The following is a 6879-nucleotide window of genomic DNA, read 5'->3' on the forward strand; positions in this document are numbered from 1 at the left end:
TCTAGCCTGGGCAACAGAGTGAGACTCTGTCTCCAAAAAAAAAAAAAAAAAAGCGTGGCACAAACACTTCAAAGGTGGTCGAGAATCTGTTGAAAGTGATCCACATTCTGAAAGGCCTGCAACAAGCAGAACACCTGAGAATGCTGAACGTGTACGGATTAGGTTAAGAGATGCTGGGAGAACTATGTGAGGTCCCAAGGTGTCTACTCTGAAGGGGAATGAGGTGTCTTGGGTACAATGTTTCTTGTATCTTCTTCAATCAATGTCTCTATTTTTCATATTACATGGCTGGATACTTTCCAGACAGACCCTGTGTCTTAAGAATGGAAAAACCAACACCACATGTACTTTTTAATAATGTGGAATTAATTGATGGGCACACATGGGCAGAAAGGGAAGTAAAAGTCATTGGAAATCAAGAAGGGTAGCGGGGGAGAGGGGTAAAAGCCTACCTAACAGGTACAATGAACACTATTCAGGTGATGGGCACACTGATAGCCCTGAGTTAAGCATTATAAAAGCTATCCATGTAACAAAAACATTTGTACCCCCTTAATATTTTGAAATTAAAAAAAAAAAGCCAGATGAAGCTAGGTGAGGTGATGCACACCTATGGTGCTAGCTACTCAGGAGACTGAGGCAGGAAAATGACTTGAGCCTGGGAGTTTAAGCCAGCCTGGGCAACATAGTGAGACCCCATCTCAAAATAAACAAAGATATATATTAAAAAATAAAAAAGCCAGATGAATTAATTTGTATATGTATCTTGGTCCCCAAAACCTACTTCATTTCTTTATTGATAATTTATCCCCTGCTTATGTATAAAAACATAGTAGAGACAAGATTAAAGAGTTCAAGATTAAAGATCTGCTGAGGAAAAGGCAAATTACACTTAAATATAAAATTCCAACTCTGGGCCAGGTAAGGTGACTCATGCCTATAATCCCAGCACTTTGAAAAGTTGAGGCAAGAGGATTGATTGAGGCCAGGAGTTTGAGACCAGCCTGGCCAACATAGTGAGACCCCATCTCAACAAAAAGTAAAAATAAATAAATAATAAATATTCCAGCTCTGAGCTTCCTGGCAATAATATTCTTTCTACTTTAAGGGGACCAGGAGAAAATTTTTTCCTATTACTAAAATCTAAGAAAAGTTTATCACATGGCCTCTTAAGAAAAACAATACCTTGATTAGTGATTTTATAAAAGATAAAAGTAGCTATTACCTAATAAATGTTTATTGTGTGCCATATATGAAGTTAAATGTTTTACATGTGCTATTGCATTTAACCCCATGATAAAGCTGCTCCCATTCTAGAGACAAGGGGAACAAGACTTGGAAATTATAAGTAACTTGTCTGTGATCGATACTGCTGGTTGTCTTCCTCTTCAAAAGAATTGGGATTTTGTCCACCCTTTTCCCCTCTGCAGCCCCAGAAGCTAAATTTTCATTAGTTTAAATCAATCTTGGTCATTGCAGTCCCCGAGTGTTTGTTCTAGGCCTGAGGCCGGGGGGCAAACTGACCCCATGAATTGTAAAGGGAGTCTTCTGGGTGGTTTTTTGCCCTTAAAAAGGGAACTTCTTTTTGAGTTCATGAAATAATCTCCCAAAATTAGATTATGGTGATGGTTGCACAACTCTGTGAAGATACTAAAGACCATTGAATTGTACACTTTAAAAGGATGAATTTTATAGTATGTGACATATATCAATAAAGCTGTTATTTAAAAAAAAAAAAATCTAGGCCTGGTGCGGTGGCTCATGCCTGTAATCCTAGCACTCTGGAAGGCCGAGGCGGGTGGATCGTTTGAGCTCAGGAGTTCGAGACTAGCCTGAGCAAGAGCGAGAACCCGTCTCTACTAAAAATAGAAAATTAGCTGGACAACTAAGAAATATATATAAAAAATTAGCCGGGCATGGTGGCGCATGCCTGTAGTCCCAGCTACTCAGGAGGCTGAAGCAGAAGGATTGCTTGAGCCCAGGAGTTTGAGATTGCTGTGAGCTAAGCTGACGCCACGGCACTCTAGCCCAGGCAACAGAGTGAGACTCTGTCTCAAAAAAAAAAACATCTAATGGAATGTGTGATTGGCAAGCCCTTGAACTAGGATTCTCTAACCTGGTTGGACATCAGAATTCCCAATAGAGCTCATGAAACATGGAGATGGTCAAGTTTTACCCCAAGCAATTCTGATTCAGTTGCCCAGGAAGGGCTTGGCATCTATGCTTAACAAGCTTCATAAGCTATTCTGATGCCCAGCCAACTGTGACAACCACTGGGTTGCCTCCATAAATACCCATTGTCACAGCTGCTTTTGGCAGAAGCTATGTTACAATTAATTTAACAGTGTGTGCTGGCTCAGGAACCCAGAATACAATCTGTATTATTGATTGAAGTACTAGAGCAGTTTGGTTGTGCAGGAAAGCTCAATTCACATCCTATTATAAAGATTCAAATCTAAAGTAAAGCCATTCCACCTTCCAGTGAGGTGGGTTATGATGATTGGTGGGCAAGACCAAATATTTTCCAATGTAAGCTTCAGGAGTGCTTGAATGCTTGGACCAGTTGAGACCCTGTGCTTTCATGCTAAAGAGAAAAGATGCAGTTATTTTAACCTAGAACCTCATTTTGACTATCAGTGACCAAAATCAACAGTTTCCAAACTATTGGCTGCAATTCATTAATAAGTCATGACATTTTCTGTCACAGGTAGTACTATTCTCTGAAATTTTTGTTTCAGTAATTGACCCACAAATTATAACCCCAATTTTAAGATACACATTTTTCCATATTTTAACATCTCTAAATTGGTATTTTATATTCAATGGCATGTAACAATTATAATCAGCAGCATTTAACAACTTCCAGTTGAAAATGTCTTATATGCAATGAAATAACAGTGTGTGTTTGTATTGTGTTGCAATATAAAATATATTTCTGGCCTGGCACAGTGGCTCAGTGCTGTAATCCTAGCAATTTGGGAGGCTGAGGCAGGAGGATCATTTGAGGCCAGGAGCTTGAGGCCAGCCTGGGCAACATGGCAAGACCTCATCTCTACAAAAATAGAAAAATTAGCTATGAATGGTGGCACATGTCTGTAGTCCCAGCTACTCGGCAGGCTGAGGCAGGAGGATCGCCTGAGCCCAGGAGTTGGAGTCTGCAGTGATCTATGATCGCGCCACTGCACTCCAGCCTGGGTGACAAAGCAAGACTCTGTCTCAAAAAAAAAAAAAAAAAAAAAAAAATATATATATATATATGCATATGTGTATATATATATTTCTTACTGTGGATCATAGTTAAAAGTTTGAAAAACAATATTCTGATGGGAAAAACACATTAGGTTTCTTTTACATCTGTGTATTCCTCAAAGTAATTACTTTTCTAAAAAGTTTTTAAGCACTTAGTCTTCTTGATCCCTTCCTTCCTATGCTCTAATTTTATAGCTATAACTTAGCCTTGCTAAGTGATGTAATTAAAGTCTAACTTCAAGTTGCTGTTGAGCATGGATCTCAGGTCTTCTGACTTCACAACACCTTTCTGCCACCTACAGTGGGTTATTTCCCCCTAGAGACCAGAGGCCCTCTACTGAATAAAAAGCTTCTCCGTCCTTCCTAAACAATCTAGGATACAAGTATGTTTTTTTGTTTAACCTTCAGTTCCCACTCACACCCTTTATAGCAAGCACATTTCATGTTAAGCATTTATGGAGTTGCCATGCTTAATTAGCCATTATAGCACTCACTCTAATTTAAAGGTTATCCCAGAGTTTGGAGGGTGTAAGGGAATTTAGACTTTGTGTGAATTTCACTTTGAACAGCACCCTCTGCAGACTTACAATAGTCTTCATGTACTTGAAGACAGTAATAATTTCTTGGTATTTGCCAGGCTAAACCACTATTTTTTTAATCCAGTGCCTCATAATTAAGTCATTTTTAGTCTTTAATTATATTGGTTACTTTTAGAATTCTTTTAGAGGTGGTCTACACCCCTTAAAAACATGGATGATCCAAATTTAAAACAGCACAGTAAGATACCTAAAAGAAAAAACACTGCCTAAATTTGAAAAGCAACATTTCTAGAATATACTGCATTTTTTTTTTTTTTAACACAAGACCAGACTTTTCTGTGTATGGAGGGGTAGGGGGTAGAGAGTGGGGGGTGGGGTGAGTGTGTGGTGTTCCAAGCAATGAAAGGAAACTTCGTGAATTTTCTGTATTTCCAATTTCACAAGAAACAACCTCAAGGAAGGCAGTTTAACTCAAAATTCAGAATCAGGTATTACAACACCAAAGAAAAATACTCATGAGCTGAGCAGTTATATAAAATAATAAAGACTTTTTAAAAATTTTTTAGATTTTTAAAAATGTTTTTCCCCACTGGATACCTCTTAGACAAATTAATGAAGAAATTGAGTTCCAAGAAATGCATCCCTAACCTTAATATAAAGACAGCTATGAGAAAATGTTCTTTGTACTCAACCACAACTGAATAAAAATCACCTCATTTCTTATTATACATTTACTGAGTTGCCAGTTCTGTATATTAACAGAATCCTGTAAGAGGCTCAACAGAGAAGTCCAAAGGGTCAATCAAGAAGGTATGGTAACAGCTAAAGTGAGGTCCTTGCTTTGCTGCACTGATATAGCTGCCCCTCTTACACCGAGGCCTCAAAAAATATTGCGGATGTCCTCACCAGAGGGTTGAGAACCACTTCCTCAGTTTGGGGGCCTCCAGACAGCACTAGAACTCAAACTCAGATTGCTTATGTGGCAACTCTAATTGTCACACCAACTAGGATATTCCCTAAATCACATGATTTTACTAAATATATAAGCAGATGGAATATTTATGTTCTTTCCTTATTAGCCATCTGGTGTTTAACCTCTGGAAACCACACTTACAGGATCACATCACACTATCCTCTGTTAACTTATGCTTTTTTACTGGAATAAATAAAACTGCCTACTTTTGACTTAGGTCTATTTTAACAAAATCTATTTGGTTTTACACAATAACCTAAAATTTAGACAGTGTATCAAAAGAGATTGTGTTAAAGGAAATATCCTGACTATGTTGTTGCTTTGATCTGTTCTGAATTAGCTTTAAATGTAAAGTTTGACAAAAAGTAAAACTACCTGAACTTTTTAAAGGAGACTATCATTGTTTAAAATAAAAACGTTTAATTCCTAGTACAAAGATTATACTCCCACCTTGACCTTATTAACTCTAAGTAGCAGAACAAATTATTTTTGTCTGCCAAAAACAGGAAAGTAAATTTAAAGTTATCACCTAATTCACCTTGCTTTTACTAAACAGTTGGTAAAATCTTCATGACTGCCTTATGATTAACATTATGAAATATGGCCTAGATTATAGTATTATTAGGTGGCTTTGCAATTAGCTGGAACACCATAATCAAATAACAGTTCTCCAGTGCAGTTCCACAGGCCTCTGGCTTTGGACCTAGTTTAATACTTACCAGTAATTTAAGTAAAAACACAGAAATATAAATATCAGATTTGTAAGTCACAAAGCCCACATTTTTACTTATTATGCTGGTTAGCAGTCTCTAGATTCAAAATTATCTCAACCAGATGATGAAATATAGCATAGATAAATATAAACTCCCAACATTTGAGGTGCTTTTGTTGTTGTTCTTGTGGACAGACATTTATTGGTGGGCCTGGGTGAGGAGGGGGCAGCACAGCAGAAGCCCTCATGAATACAGAGCCTGCCACTTGTCCAGGGGACCACGACTGGGGATGTATTTGACTCCATACCCATCCAGGATGAACAGCTTCTCAGCCACCAGGTCTTCAAATTCATCTGCATTCAACTTGGTAAAGCCCCACTTCTTTGAGATGTGCATTTTCTGGCAGCCAGCGAACTTGAATTTGGCCTTCCATAGGGCCTCAATCACATGTTCCTTGTTCTGCAGCTTTGTGGGGACAAACATGATGACTTGGCGAATGTGAATTCTGGCCACAGTGCACTGGGGCTTTCCAAAGGCACCTCAAATACCTGTCTGGAGCCTAGATTGGGGACAGCCCAAGGTCTGAGACATGAAAGTATATTGGAAAGGGCTGTCTCCAAAGGTCCCTTAGAGCAACCTGCACAAGTGACAGGATGCATGCGAACACTAAAAAGGAGACTGGTGTTTGCAGCCATCACAATTTTTAAAAAATTAACCATACAGTGGTGTGGCATCCTGGATTGAATCCTGGAACAGGAAAAACCATTAACAGAAAACTTTGTGAAGTCAGAATAAAACCTAGAGATTAACAGTAACACAACAATGTTGGTTTCTTAATTTTGACAACATACTACGGTAATGTTAAGATGGTAACATTAGGAATGCAAACTAGGTGAGGGGTATATGGAAACTCCATCTATCTTTGCAACTTTTTTGTAAACCTTGTTATTCCAAAATAAAAGCGTAAGGTGGGGGGGGGGAACCACCATACAAAGAGTTTAAAGGAGATCTTCCTAAAATATAATTTGCATCTTAAAAAAAATCAGTTGATGTTTGTTGACCATAATTTAGAAGTACAATGGAGTTGCTTGTGACCGTGCCATGATCTTCCAAACAACTGTAATTAATAAAAGCTACCTTTTATTGGCTGCATATAGTAGGCCAGATACCGGACAAGGGATGCCTTATTTACTAACTCATTTCATCTTCACAACAATCTTGAGAGATAGGTAGTACTGTCCCCAATAGAGAAATGACAAAAGGGATAGCTTTTCCCCACTTATAACACTGGTCATCTAGTCCAAACGCATCAATTTAAGAAACTAACACCCAAAAAAGATGACTTATCTCAAATTACATTAACAAAAGCACACTCTAGATCAAGAGAATATTTTATGCATCCAGT

The 6879-nt window shown here is 38.2% G+C and overlaps 1 pseudogene; it reads right to left on the reverse strand.

Annotated features, from left to right (window-relative positions):
- Window positions 1-6082: 6082 nt before the first annotated feature.
- LOC123633745 lies at window positions 6083-6205 on the reverse strand (annotated as a pseudogene).
- Window positions 6206-6879: the final 674 nt, after the last annotated feature.

The sequence above is a fragment of the Lemur catta genome, chromosome 2 (genome assembly GCF_020740605.2).
Source record: "Lemur catta isolate mLemCat1 chromosome 2, mLemCat1.pri, whole genome shotgun sequence".
Classification (NCBI taxonomy): Eukaryota; Metazoa; Chordata; class Mammalia; order Primates; family Lemuridae; genus Lemur; species Lemur catta.